Consider the following 15,878-nt stretch of genomic DNA (forward strand, 5'->3'; position numbering starts at 1 on the left):
TGCAGTTTGGGTTTTTTTAAAAAAAGAGAGAGGTACATATTGTGTCTCCACCCCCGCAGCAAATGTTTCCTGTCACATAGTTGGCATTCACCCTGTGCAGAGAACTCCCATTTCCATTTACGTCATTGGGAGCGCCATGTGCAGCACACGTTGCCAAGTTCACTTTAGCTTCATAGACAGGGAGAAGAATGGAATGGGAGAGGCATTTCACTGAATTGTTGGCATTTTTCCTAGATAAGAACAAACTCCATGGAGAATCAAGGGTCACGCTTTTAGCTTCTCCTATTTCACTCATGCAATCCCATAGGGCAATTGGGACAGATGTAACAATGAAGGGACTGTGGCTATCATCCTGCACCTGGTCATTCATACAAAAGGCCCTCAAAGTCAGTGAGATTCACAAGTGCATTCCTGACTGAAGGGCTGAGCCCACAAAACACCATCAAGACCAATGCACACATGCACATAGCGCAAGGGCATATCAGCTCCTGATGTATCAGCCATAAAACTGCTTTTCATGAGTGGCAGCTGACTTGCAGAGAGGAAAGGGATTCAAGTTCTCCATTAGCTCTCAGTCCTCCTCTTTTCATGGATTGTCCATCTACCCACAGGAGTTCATCCATGGCTTCTGGCAGCTCCTTAAGGATAACATTATAAATGTAAATGTACTGCCTTCAAGTCGATTCCAACTTATGGCGACCTATGAATAGGGTTTTCATGAGGCTGAGAGGCAGTGACTGGCCCAAGGTCACCCAGTGAGCTTCATGGCTATGTGGGGATTCTAACCCTGGTCTCCCAGGTCGTAGTCCAACATCTTAACCACTACACCACACCAGCTCTCTCAGGATACCATTATAGGAAACAACAACGTATATGTTCATATAGGGACATGACACTTGCCTTGGGTATGAAATGTCCTAGGTTTCAATTACTTGCCAAATCTATGCAGCCAGGGCAAAGAAGGCTGAACCTCACCCCCCCTTTTTTTTTTAAATATATGCCAATATGGCACAGTGGGCAGAGTATTGGGCTTGTTGGACTAGGGAGATCTTAGCTCTGATACCTGTTTCATTATGAAGCTTGCTCAATGGGGGCCATTGCATGTCATCAACTGACTGACTACATTTTTAGGCTGCCCAAATCATTATCTGGCTGGCTTAAGAAGATCATATGCACAGATAAAACCATAATGGTGCTGCTCACTGTGCTTTTAAACTGTGGTGCTCGCTACAGAGGCTTTTAGTGACCTTACTTTATAATTTATGCCTTTTTAAAGTATCTTCTTATTTATCATTGCTAGTTTTAAGCATTTTCCTGGCTTCGTGTGTGATTTCTGTGTTGTAAAGCACTTTGTGTAACCAATAGGCAGAAAAATGGGGTATCAATTTTAAAAACACATAAAAATGTCTGTTGCTTCTCCTCTCCCCACATCTCATCATTTTACTCACTAAGAAAGTACTGTAATGTCTCACACTGTCCAGGCTTTCTAAGCAATATAGGGTTTGGGAGGCTTTTGCTTTCTTCAAGCCCTGAAATAAAATCTTAGCTCCCAGCAGGAAAATGATCTACCCCAAAAAGGCATTCCAGGCCACCAGATGCTTTGAGGGCTCCTTCATCTGCCTGTGTTGTCACTTGCATTGCCATGGCTGAAAACATGAGCTGGCTTTTTCAACTCTTCCTAGGCTGGGCTGGGAAATGCCAGCAAACTAGTTTCCCTTTCCCATACTGAGTGCCCAGATCTCCATAGGGAGTTGAGCCTCACAGTTTGGAGAGTTCTGTGTCTTAGGATTATGAGCCCCCTATGATTACATTTTGCTAACAGTTGGAAGACAAGCACAGGACTGATTTATGCATTCTGAAACAGGTGAGGTCCAAATAGTTTTAGCAGGACTTCAGCAATCTGTTGAGTGAGCCATGCTTCCTTGATGCTGGCCTTCCCCAACCTGGTGCCCTCCAAATCATAGTTGGACTCCAGCTCCCAACAGCCCCAGCTAGCATGGACAATGGTCAAGGATGATGGGAGTTGTAGCACAGCAACTTCTGGAGGGCACCAGGTTGGGAAAAGCTGATGTATGACAACCTGAGAGTGCATGAAAATGGACCACTTTCTTGTTTGAAAGTTTTAATGTTTTTTGAGTGTTTTATAGCCATGTCAGGCATACAGTTCCAAACTCCCATAGGAGGTATTATCAACATGTGAATGAACAAAGTCTCAAAACTATTTTCAACACCCTCAAATTTGATGTAATTTAAAATGTTGAGTAATGTGTGCCAGAGAAAAAATAGTGGCAGGAAGAAGGGGGTATGCCTTCTCCCTCCCTTTTTTTCGACATGTTTTTAGGAAACAGCATACACAGAATCACATAAAAATCACATAATCTCTGTCCTATCAATATACGGATAGATATAAAAAAGTACAGATCATTATCAAACAAAGCCACCCACCATGCTTTCAGTGTCAAGAAAGATAATTGTTTCTCCTTTTGACATAAGGAGGAGCTTAACAGCATGTGTTGCTCATTTAACAATTATTTAACATAAAAGGAAATGACCTCAACAACAGCTGCAGAAGCTCAAGCCGGAGATCAGAAAGCACCCTGAAAAAGTGGGAATGAATTGTTGTGTAACCCCCCCCCAAAAAACACACACACACAAAATACTACCATGGTCTTAACAAAAACAACCTATTATCGAAGAACCAGAAGTGGCCTACAACTTGAATTGCACTTGATCTCCCTGTCATTTTTGTGCTGTGGTTGAATCTCCCCTAGCATCATTTCTAGTTGCAAACCAGTGCCAAGGCAAAGGAAGGGGATTGATGATAAAAAGGCTGAAGCCAAAGAAGAAAAAAGGCTTTGAGAAAAAGTCATGTGCCTAAAGTTACCATTAGTCACAAGACCAAACTTTTTTTTTTTTTAATCTTTTTATTGCAAGATCCCAGTCAGGCAACTAAGCTTCCAGCATGCATCAACAGCAAGAGCCTCAGCATGAAGCAGTAAAGGAATGAACCAGGTCTGCCGCCTCCTCCTCCTCTTCCTGCTTGCATCATTCCTTTTAGCCTGTCAACGTGTTGCGTGTCCATATTCTTCACAGCGCATCTATACAGCTATTAAACTGTATAATCCCTCTGGCCTTTGATACATTTCTGGACATGATTATTTCATTACTCACAATATATCAGTAGGATCATAATAAAAAGGACTTCTGACAACCTGCCAAGAGTTTTGTGGCCTTGTAAACACAAAAGTGCTCTAATAAAATTTTATTAAGTGTTAAAAAGTCATAAAAAGTGAAATAACATAAACTACAAAATTTACTGTCCTAAGCAAATGCTGAAAATATCGTCCATAGTAAAATTAAATTAGCACGTAAGAGAGAGGGGGAATGAAGGAAGGAAGGAAGGAAGGAAAGAGAAGCAATGTGGATTGGAGTTGGGTTTAAAAGCTAAAAATATGAGTTATGGGGATTCAGCTTACTGAGACCTTTCCTTTTTTACTGGGAAAGGCAAATTTGACTAAATATGCAGGCTAAGGACGAGGGTTCTAAGGTCACTTATGTTGTTGGAGCTGTCGATGCTTGGGTGGGAAATAATCTATTACAGGCAGCAGCCCTACGGCACGACAGGCGAGAGGATTGGAGCGGCCGCCAGTGCTGTCCGCTAGGGTGCGCTGTGCGACTAACAATACCTGTGTACGTACGTTCCGCAGAGGCCGGGAATTACACTTTACACCGAAATAACCCTATACATCAAAAATATGCCACCATTTCCCCTCCTCAAAGACATTATATTTACTTTCCCCCGTTTTCTTACAAACAGGGAAAAAAATGAAGTGCAGAAAACAATTCAATCTGTGCGCAGCCTCTTCCTCCAGGGAAAAGGCGTGCAGGGGACGAACCCCCACTGGACGAGGTTGCTGCTGTTGTGCTGCTGCCACCGCCGCCGCCTCGGTTTTCACACAACTTGAACTCCTAGTGCACAGAGGAGAGAGGACACCCCCCCTACCTCGCCACGGTTCCTACTTTTCATGGGGGGGGGAATCTTCTAGGGTCAAGACATTTGCTTTGGCTTTCCTAAAACTCACTGCGCCGGCCGCTGGCGAGGATAATCCAGCCCAAACCAAGTAAGTTTGGAGTGTTTTCGGTTTTCTTTTGACCCGGCAAGAAAGGGTTGTGGTCCCAATGTTGAGAGGCCGCGGGGAGGGTGGCACAGAAGGTCTGTTAACATTTTTTTCACGGTTGTTCAAAGAAAACTCGGGAGTAAACCTCCCCTCCATTGAACTCGAGGGAATTTACTTCCGAGGAAACGTGCATAGGATCGGATGCAACGAAAGCTTCGATACAGTTTAGAAAAGGATGCAGGTTCGATCCTACGCGCATTTGTGGGAAGTAAAACTGCCGAACACAGCCCCATCAGACTGGGCCGCCGCAGCCATGCCCGTGTTGGTTTGGGAGGCAGCCACACTGAACTCAGCTGAAGACTTCCTTCCAAGTAAACAAGCAAAAGTGAATCGGGGTCGCTTCGGCCCGATCCATCCGACGCACGCTTCCTCAGAAGGAAATGAGCTGCTGCTGTTTTATATTGTGTTTATTTGTTGTTGGGCTCATACTTGGATAGTAGACCTTGGCGTCTTTTCAATGAAGGGCCCTTAAGAAATACTTTAAATATATTTTAAAGAAGTAATAAAATAAATCCTGTTGGATCCAGTGGGACTTACTCCCAAGTGACTGCGCATAAGATTGCAGCTTGGCCACAATGATTTGGCTTTGAAGCTTGTGTGTGTGTGTGTGTGATATCGTGCAAAAACAGATCTGCTTACACATACACGCCTCTCTCTTTCTGTGCGTATGTATGTATGTGTGTGTGTGTGCTTTTGCACAAGTAAGAACTGTAATCCGCGTGTAATTGGACTCCGGACCGTGAAGCGACAGCCTGAAGTCTGCGTGCTAGGCCGGCTAGATCAACTAAAGTTCTCGAGTAGCCTTTTTTGTTCTGCTGTAACGGGAAGGAGGCGGCAGCCCTTCACTGTCACTCTCTCCCGCCTCCCCCGCCCGCAGCAAGTTGTCCTTCTGGCTGCCGATCAGAAGGGAAGCACGCTTAGGAAATCCGCACGGGAGATCGACATGCAGACCCCTCCTCCTCCCTCCAAGCCCGGCCTGCCTCTTCTCCGCTGGGCCAAAGGTGTCCATTTTGCGCTGGGGAGGAGAGAGGAGTAAGCCTCTCGGGGGTCCGCTTTATTTCCTGCCGGTATATCCTCTAATTGTGTTCCTCTCCGACGCGCGGGAGCTCGATGGGGAAGGCGGGAGGACTGGCCCGCTGCTGGAGGGATTGCGGCGTTGCTGGCTCCAGGCAAACAGGAACCCCCAGAGGGGGCAGTGCCAAGTTGACATGTCATCGCTTGCAGGATATCCCTTTTGGTTGTCGTGTCGAAGGCTTGTTCTTTTTCCTCTGTTGTGCCCTTTCATTTTCTCCAGAAAGGAAGCGAGCGCGTCCCTACGAGGATGTTCCACAGATCAAAAAAAAAGAAAAGAAAAGGAGCGGGGTGGGGGAGTCAGGAATACACATTTATTCACAGACAGAAGAAGCTTCCTATTTAGATAGGAATCCAACTGCCTTTCATGTAAGGAGGTTGATGTTCAAGGCCAAACAGCCAGAGGCTCAGGCTGAACTGATTCCTAGAAAGCCTTTGGGCTTCAATTCTTTACACACTTATGTGGGAGTAAGCCCCCCGGAAAGTGGGCATCTATGTAGACATGCCCTAAGTCTGTGCTGTTGGTTACTTACAATCTTAAACAGGTGTTTGTGGGGCAGAATTTCAAATGTATGCAATTTCTGTCAGATGGATGTATGAAAGCCATAAAAGTGTGTAAAGCAAAAAAGCTTTAAGTGGTTCTTTAACAACAACAGACATGGCTGAGAACTTTTGCTGGACCAGATGCAACGATCCAGTCTGTGTTTTGATTAGCATTTGAGGAACAGAAGTCACTTTAGACAATCCTAAACAAATGATAAGCTATTGTCAGAGTAGCCTTTTCCTGCTCAATTTAATAATAAGGACAGATTTGAAAACATGGCTCTGATCTGGCTCCAGTTTAGGATTCAGTGATTTTACTAAGTCTCATTGCTGTCCAGTGAGACTTCATGAGGTACTTTCAGTTGGCTGGGAGAGTGTAAGTGTGTATAAGCAAGTGTTAATGAAGAGGAGCATACCATGCAGACATTGTTTATAATGACTGCCAGTTATTTACTTTCAGCTATACGCTGCTGGATACAATCTACAAGTGTTTATATATATAATGGAGTCTTACTTTTGAGCAGACATGCATATGATTGGAACGTGAGAACTTGAGTCTATGACATACTTTCTATATTTTTATTACATCCCAAGGCTATTTTTAAGCCTCATCTTCTGTACTTTTTTTCTCCAGTTGAAATAATGCTGCTATGTGATCTTGGTCCAGTTACATTACAGGGAGTAAGTGCTTAACCTTTGATAAAAGTTTTTTTTAAAATACCAGGTTAATAGCAATACTGGCAGACCACAATCCAAGTACTTAATAATAATAATAATAATAATAATAAATTTTATTTGTTGGTCGCCTATCTGTCCAGGTTAGTGGACACTCTAGGCGACTTACAATAATAGAGAGCAGTACATAATACAAAATAAAATACAAGCAAACACAATCATAATCAATTTAAAACCAATTTCTATTTAAAACCTTATAAAATTAATCCTCCCCAATCCCACAGGCCCGCCTGAATAGCCAGGTTTTTAAGGCTTGGCGAAAACCCATCAGGGAGGGAGCATGTCGGAGATCAAAAGGAAGGGAATTCCAGAGGGTGGGGGCCACAATCGAAAATGCCCTCTCTCTGGTCCGCACCAGCCTAGCTGTTTTAACCGGTGGGACCGAGAGAAGGTCTTGTGAGGCTGATCTTGTCAGGCGGCATAATTGGTGATTCTGTAGGCGCTCCTTCAGATAGACTGGGCCGAAACCGTATAGGGTTTTAAAGGTCAGCACCAACACCTTGAATTGGGCCCGGTAAACAACTGGTAACCAGTGAAGATCTATTAACACTGGCGTGATATGGTCACGGCGACAGCTGTGCTTAATCAAGCGTGCCGCCGCATTCTGTACCAGCAGTAACTTCCGGACCGTGTTCAAGGGTAACCCCACGTAGAGCGCATTACAGTAGTCTAAGCGAGAGGAGACCAGGGCATGTATCACCCGTGGGAGCAGATGAACAGGAAGGTAGGGTCGCAGCCTCCGTATCAGATGTAACTGATACCAAGCTGCCCGACTCACCGCCGAGACCTGAGCCTCCATGGACAGCCTGGAGTCAAGAATGACCCCGAGGCTGCGGACCTGGTCCTTCAGGGGTAATCTCACCCCATTAAGCATCAGGTCCGTAATACCCAGCCTTCCTCTGTCTCCCACAAGCAACACCTCGGTCTTGTCGGGATTCAGCTTCAGCCTGTTCTCTCCCATCCATCCACTTATGGATTCCAGGCACTTGGACATGGTATCCACAGCCAACTCTGGTGAGGACTTAAATGAGAGATAGAGCTGAGTGTCATCCGCATATTGGTGACACTTCAGCCCAAAACTCCTGATGATTGTAAAAGGGCTATGTTAATCATTTAGTGTATGCAAGCTTAACAGGTAATATTCACTAATTAATGTTTAGTGTCTTGATCCTAAAAGGCTTATTTGAAAGGAAATAACCAATGTGCTTTACTTCTGAGTAGATGTACCTAGGACTGGGTGTGCTGGTTGTTGTTGTTTTTGAAAAAGAAACATTTAAAAAGACACATCTTATTTTCTATTGCATTGTAACTAAATATATTGTTCTGTATAAAAGTGCATTCTAAATAATGGGTATTTGAAGTCATTATTTTCATATCATACTTAGTAGACTGCAAACTGTAACTGCCTGCCTATAATAATATTTATACTGGAAGCAGTAGAATAGCATATTTAACACTTTAATCCTAAACACTCTATGTCGCAGGAAGTCCTACTAAAATCCTTGGGATTTACAGTCATAGAAAGTCACTGAACCGTCACAAAGTTCTACATAAACATATAGAACATTAGAACAAAAATAAATGAATACATTTGTTTTATAAAATGAATAAGAACCAAATCATTAAACGAGACATAATGTGATGTCTCTTGACTTTGGATTAAAAATCTGCTTCAGAACTGGCATACTGATGCATTACTTAGCTTAAATGGTTATACTTTGCCATTTTCTAGATCTCGAAACTGTTTCATTCAAAACAAATGGGTTTTTTAATGTTCCTCAAAGCAAATCGTTTAACATCAGCTATATGGCAGGTGCATCATCAGCTTGTTTAACATCAGTTATATGGCAGTTGTACTGGAAGGAAGAGTTTGGCCTTCATATATATGAGAACCAATTTCTCTTAATGTGTTGTAAGGATGGGTTACCCACTGCACTTTATTTTCTAAGCAACTTCAAATATGGTATCAGTGCAATTCCCCAGTCTGAATGTTCAGGTGACAATAGCAAAACACGGCTGCCAATATATTCCTGGTTCAAATGTGTAAAGATACAAGTGTAAAGATACAAGTGGAAAGCTGATTTTGAGGGAAGGTGGATATCATGTGTGGTAGAGAAGAAAAGTGCCTCTGAATCCACTTATTTGGGGTTGCAGGTGTTTTGTTTCACAATGGTGCAAAATGCACTGTGCATGTTGCAAGTATATCGAAGACCACATTTACTGTTAATTTTAGAAATCTGTTTAAGCTCAGGCCAACAAGGCAAATGCAGCACCAAAGAAGAAAACAGTGATATAGAAGTCACAGCTCCAGCTCTTCCTCCAGGAATAGGGTTACACTTGCATCACTTTTTTTGCTATTACCTACAGAATCTTTTCCTTTTCACAGGATCCTTTTGAATTTCAGCTGCACCCTTTAGAATTTGCCAGAGCACATTCAACATAATCATACATTTCTGCAGTAATTTACTAGCTTCGTATCCTTCCAGATTATACACTGTAGAACAAAGGCATCCGAACAAACTGGACCAGGTGCGTGCTTTCAGGCTGCATTTAAAAGAAACTTAATTTTCATACTTACTCCAGTTGTTTGCTAAATAGTTTTCTCCTAAGTGATTGTAAACTCAGAAGAAAGACTGCTTTAAAACATGTAAGCTATTATGCATGGAACAATCTTGTGTATTACTCAGTAAGCCCTACCAGGTTCAATGAGATTTAGACGCCATACATTGAAAGCACATCCCTCTTCCCCCCCCCTTAACATCCTGGGTACTATAGTTTGATAATGATGCTGGGTATTGTAGCTCAGTGAGGGGTAAACTACAGTTCCCAGGATTCTTTGGGAGAAGCTGTGTGCTTTAAAAGTATGGTGGGCATGCAAGCCTTACTCCCAGGTGAGATGCATAGAATGATATTTAAAATAATTTAATTCCTTTGACCTCAGTAATTCTCAAACAGTTTAGTGGAACACCAGTTTAAAATGTTGCTGAACTGAGCCAACAGATTACAAAAAAAAAGGGAGAGGGATCTCAGCTAAACCAATGAAAGCCAAAATATTAATACATTTTGTGGTTTTGTTTTGGTGGCTCCAGGAATTTAAGTAAGAATTATATGTAAGCCTGGCATAAAGTAACAATCCAACACAAAACCTGCAGATTGCCCCTCAAAGAAAAAAAGAATTGGTTTTGCTTAATCCGTACTAGCATATGAAGATAGAAACTTGATAGAAACTGGCTTTGCCTAAATCTGGTTCAATTTCTGAATCAATTAAAGAATTAAATTTCTAATTGAGGGAAGATAGGTCTATTTCCAGTGTCCAGGCTATGAGTGCTGTTGCTTATGTAGCCAAAATGTCATCATCTATGTACAAGAGGAAGGGATCTGCAGACTGATGGTGGGGGAGACATCTTTTCAGAAGTTTAAAAAAAACTTTTGGGAAACAAACCCCTAAAAGTGGGAGTCCTTCTCACATGCAAAAACAATCCAGTGAGGTCTGAGCATACTCAATTGCCATGGAATACTGGTGGAAGGAATGACTGGAATCTTGAACAGTAGCACTCCACCCTGAAACATGTTGTTGCAGCCTCTCCTGTCAACATCTATTAGCTAAGATAACTGAATAGAACCTCCTGTTCTGAGGCAGTATATCTTTGATTACTAAAGGCTGGGGATAAACCATAATATATGTCTGTCATCTTCATGGCCTGCCTGTGCGCTTCCAGAGGCATTTAACTGGCCATAGGTAGACTGTAATAACAGGGCAATCCTAACTATGTCTACTCAGAAGTAAGTCCTATTGAATTCAACAGAGCTTACTGCCAGGTAAATGGAGTTAGTAGACCTTGGACTTAATTAGCACAGGACTTGCTATGTTCTTATGATCTAATTTGCTGGCTTGGGCTGCGATCCTGAGCATAGCACAAAATTAATGCATATGGCATGTTATGCATTCTCTCGTGCTGTGCTCAGGTCTAGCTCCCTCCAGTGAAATCAGTGGGGAAATTTTCCTAGGTCATGCGTGGTTTGGATTTCCTCTGTCTGCATTGGATGGAAATTAGGTTTTTAATTTTTAATTCAGCCTCAATTAAGAAAAAGAATGGTACTTTCAAATACACCTTTTGCCATCCATCCACCCACTTACAATCTCTCCTCTCCTCTCTTCTGTCAAACGTTTGGACAGATAAAGGATTAAGTCTCTGAACGCACTGTACTTCAGGATTGTTCAAGTTGATGCCGTGTGGGGCCTTTCTTCTACATGCATTCATACCAAACTTTTAGCAACAGACAGGCAGTGAAACTTCCTGTTAAAAGAAACAATTTTTTAAAACCAGTTTTTAATCTTTGGAAGATACCAGCATTCTGACAAATTTCTCCATGGAATTAATTTTCAAAAAAGTCCAGTATACCAACAGATAGAGGCAAAAAATCACCCTACAGGTAGATGCATATCAAGGCTAGATTTTTAGATTGTCCCCATCTTAATTTGGCTGCAGAGTTTTCATGGGAAAATAACTTACCTAAGCATCATAATGAAAGGCACTATCTGATTAAGTACTTTTAATTCATCTTGACTTGAACAGGATAGATTTCAAGGGCATGTTTAACTTGGGCTGAATTGTGCCCGTTCTGGTTTGAACCATGCTAAATATCTGGTAGTGCTCATTGCCATCCTTCTGGCCTGAACTTAGAAACATGCTTTGTGAATGGTGGTGGATATGTTTGAATATTTCATACAAGGGTGAGGGACCAGTGCATGCCAGATGTTGTTGTACTCCAACTCCCATCAGCCTCAGCCAGCATGGCCAATGGTCAGGGAAGATGGGAGCTGTAGTCCAGTAATGTCTGAAAGGTCACTAGTTCCCTGCCCTGATCAAATATGTAATGAGAAGAACCTAAGAAAAGAGGTATACTTGCATTCTGCTCTGAAACATGCTCACTGAAAAGTGAGTTTTACAAAATTCAGTGGATTCTAAGGAAATGTGCTGAGAATCACTGCCTTGTGACCCTCTTGCACAAGTTACATCTGAATTAATCCACCAGGAAATTCTTTGTTAAGCCTCACTAACATGCATAAGAGCACAACTCCCATGCATGTACACAAACCTTGTACTAATTTTTGACCAGAAATGATTTTAGAGTTAAGACAGATACAGTATACATTGTTAATTTTAGCAAAGTGAGTCTGCTGCAGAAGCACATTCACCGTTAGGGATGGGGGAGAATTTCCCATTTCAAGCTGAATCCAGCAAATTCGCACTTTCCAAAATAATATGAGAACTGCAATGTGGCCATGCTTTGAAATTCACATCCGAATTTTGTGATGCAGTTCTTCCATCCAAGCAATGTTTACAAAAATGCATATGTTATAGGAAAGTATGCATGAAATGAACATACAAAATGTATTAAATTAGGAGAAACTGGTTGCAAAATGTGTTCATTAGTCAAAACCCCATACAAAAATGGGTTGATTAGGAGAAATTTGTATTAAAGTGCTGGAAAATTTTCATGAGGATTTTTTAAAAAAAAAAAACACCAAATTGCTGCAGAACACAGAGAACTGAATTTAAGAAGGAAAAATGAGAAACTAAGGGAGCAGAAATTGAGAGATCTTTCCATCCCTACTCACTGCATAGTTGACACACACACAACCTTTTCTCTGTTGGAATGTATGAGGTTCAACTCCAACTTGGTGGGTTGGGGCTGCATGGGGTTAATAAGGGTAGCTAGAGAGCTAGACCTCTTGCTGGTTGAGGCTATACCTATCCCTTTGATCCTGCTGTCTCTTCCCTTTCTGCTAGACTGATAAGCAAACGAATGTTGATCCCAGTTCCTTCGCGCCTTTCTCAGTGTTCTCTTTCTCTCGAGAGGGGAGCAGACATCTTCTCTTTGTCTCTCCTCTCAACCAGGATGAGAGCTGCACTGGGACCAGTGCAAGCTGCTCCAACATAGTTAGTGAGCTAGATGTAAGGACTCTTTCCTATCAAGCATGTACTTCCAGAATAAAGTAGTTGTTTCTTATTTTAAAGCTTAAAGTCTCTGTCTGACTAATTTGCAGGGAAGGTAGAATCTTAGCAAAGATTCAAATACAGCTCACTCAATACTCTCCGTTCCGCAGCGCTATGCAACTTTGCTATGCTTCTCAATAGAGAAATTCCGACATTCTCAAGGATCAGGATCAGTGACTGAATCATACTTGTATCAAACATGAAGCAACCCCCTATCCCTTCTCAGAGCTGGATTGTGCAGAACATTGATTGGTTGTCCCCTGGGTCAGTCAGGAAGCTACCTCCACCCCTCCCATCAGAACTAATGTTATTTTGCGCTGGGCAGACTTCAGGCTCATTGGATTTTTTTCTTTTTTTACTAGAACCCCAAGATCTGCCAGCCAGAGCCAGGTGCAAAAGACATACAAATAGAAATAATGAACAGGATGGCTCTGAGCACATACTGAGTCTAGGAATTAGTTTCCTGTACCAGAACTGAACTGAACCCACAGCTCTTCCATTACAGTGTAGCGTTCTGTATTACAACAGCCCAATTTAGATGGGAAATGCAATACTGTATATAAAATAAAAGAAGCAATAAAATACAATTACAAATCAATATGAATATTTGATGCGAACATATTGTGAACCACCTGAATGAAGCTTACGGACTACAGTTTGGGAACCCCTGGCTTAGAGGATACCCTAGTCAGGAAGAACATCAAGAAGAGAACAGACAGGATATTCCTGATTCCACCGAGATAGAACTGTTATCTAGAGACTAAATCATTTAATGACATTGTCCACACACCTCACCTTAGAAGGTCAAGGTGCTTCTAGAGAAGGGCCTCTCAATGCTTTAGCAGGCCTTTGTGGTTGAAGGCAGCGCAGATCCCAACCATGTAGGTTAAAACCAGCACTTTGAATTGTGCTCAGGAACAGACTGGGAGCCAGTGAAGCTGTTTTGAGAACTACTGTGAGGTGTTTCATCCAATTGGCTTCTGGTCAGCAGTCTAGCAGTTGAATCTGGTCCTAATGGAATTTCTGAATTATCTTCAAAGGTAGCCCCATAAACTATGCATTGCAGTAATCTAGCCTAGAAGTTACAAGATAGCCAAGTAAAATAAAGTACTAAACAAAAGTTGGAGCAGATAAACACACCGGATGCTTGCAAGGGAAGGAGGATAAAAATAGAGCAGATAGCCTGCTCAGTGCATGGGATGGGGTGCCAGTTCCGATCCACAGGATGTCAGTTGGGCAAAGCCAGGAGGGGGTAGCTAGCCATTCAACTGTGAAATGTGCATTCCCTTCTGTCTGAAGGAACATTGGTTTCCACCCTTAGATGGCAGGGTGATATTCTCCCTTCATGAATATGAATTAGGGATTTGGCAACTAGGGATGGGAGAGACATTGAATGTAGTTCACATTTAAAGGTGAATCTCCCTAATTTGCATTTTCTGAAACAATCTAAGAAATGAAAAACAGACATCTTTCAAAACTGGCTTTTCTCCAAATTTTGCACTGCACTTCTCCAGCCAAGTAATATGTACAAATTGCATATACTAGGGTATAGTGTGCATAAAATGCATATATTCGTGAAAATAACTTACAAAAATGCATTATGTTAAGGGCAAGTGCTTTCCAAAAATATGTAAATTAGGCAAGATTGTATACAAACATGTATATATTTTCATGAGGACTTTTTAAAAAAATAATGTGGCGAACTGAACTTAAGATTTCCTCTGCATTTTTTCCAGCCATTCTCCATCAATTCATGAGAAGAGAAATAGCATTTGAAAATCTTTAAAGGGGAGATAACATTACTTTGAAATCCTCAAGGATGGACATTTTGTGTGTGGAGTTTTTCTTGCCCTTATCATCATGGAGGTAAAGGAATGTATTTTCTTGCATTCTACAAATCATTTCCAGTGGTCTACATTCCAGAGCCTTCCTAGGTGCCTGCATTTGCTGAAAACCTCCCAGTGTCCTCAGCTGGGCTTTCCTATGACTGTGGAATGCAGGGTGGTAACATACCATGCACCTGACAGCTGTTTGTTGTCATTTTAAGTTAAGTCTTTCTTACTGTTGAAAAAATCAGGTGGTTTTTTTACAGTGAAACAAAGGAGCCCTTAAAAACAAACACTGTGAGTGTACCTATCTCAGATGCTTGGTAGCCAGCCTCCCTGGGTTCCCATGCTTATTTATTTATTTTATTTATTATTTGATTTATATCCCACCCTTTCTCCCAGCAGGAGCCCAGGGCAGCGAATTTAAATGCTTCAATTTAAGCTTGTAGTAAACCTGTTGTAATTAGTAGTAATTCCTCCAGTTGGCCTTTTCTCAGATCAGGAAATGTGGGCAGCTGGAGAGGCCAGAGAGCATTGCAGAAATGTTTAATGGAAAGGGTTGGAGGAACCCATTGACTTCAGCCACTTTGCAACAAGAAGGTAAACTCAGCTGTGTCCCTCCCAAAATTCTAAATTGTCTTGAGAACGAGGAAGAAAACTTACGAGAGATTGGAAGACAGGTTTTGGCACAGCTGCCCTCATTATGGCTCCCGTGCACAGTCATTGCTGCTTGAGTGTTTTTGAGATGGTGGCTTGAAATGTTATCTGCAGCTGGGTGATCCCCCATTTGCAAGTCACTGCTTGCCATCAACCTCTTGTGACTACTCTCTGTCTAAGCTACAGAGTTTGAAATGATGGCCTAGGGCAATCCATTCACCTGGGTCCAACTAACAAGAAGAATGAGGCTTTCCTAACAAAAAGCCATTTATCAAAATTCATGGCTTTTCAAGACAATACAAGGAGCACAACTTAAGGAAGCAATCATACTTTCAGGAAAGTAGTACTGAGCAAGTTAGAATTTTGTAATTTATTTCAATGCGAAGTCCTATGAATTTGGGGTAGGTTTTTTTAAAAGAAAATGTAATGCAATTGTAAACAACTTGTCTGTAATCCCTAAGAGTTTGATGAATGTGCATCATCTGTATTTTAGCATTAAAAGTGTTCATTTTTTAAAATCTAAATTTGGCCCTTTTAAATTATTTTTGTCCTTTACATGACTATATAAACTCTATCCATATGGACATACATCCCCTTTTTACACTGAATGTGCCGCGCTGGGGAGAAGAATGTGGCCGGCAGGCAGGTCAATAGCTGGAGTTGTGTTCCTGTTCTCCCTTTCACATGTTCAATGAACATAGGAGGAAGTTATTTGTACACCCTTGTAATGTCTACATATCAGTGGTGTGGGGTTTTTTTACATTATTGTACTGCAGGCTATTATTATGGTGGTTGCTTGTTCTTTATGGACAATCACACGTTTTTATCTAACATCTGCTAATCCAAGACAATGTTTGAAAAGTCCT

At 41.8% G+C, this 15,878-nt stretch overlaps 1 long non-coding RNA gene across 1 annotated transcript; it reads left to right on the forward strand.

Annotated features, from left to right (window-relative positions):
* Positions 1 to 3,741: 3,741 nt before the first annotated feature.
* On the forward strand, positions 3,742 to 15,484 carry LOC133376375 (uncharacterized). The gene is made up of 3 exons (XR_009760462.1): positions 3,742 to 4,121; positions 8,914 to 9,056; positions 14,266 to 15,484. It is a non-coding gene; the product is annotated as an uncharacterized LOC133376375 (long non-coding RNA).
* The last annotated feature ends 394 nt before the right edge of the window (positions 15,485 to 15,878 follow it).

This window comes from Rhineura floridana, chromosome 2, assembly GCF_030035675.1.
Source record: "Rhineura floridana isolate rRhiFlo1 chromosome 2, rRhiFlo1.hap2, whole genome shotgun sequence".
Taxonomy (NCBI): Eukaryota; Metazoa; Chordata; class Lepidosauria; order Squamata; family Rhineuridae; genus Rhineura; species Rhineura floridana.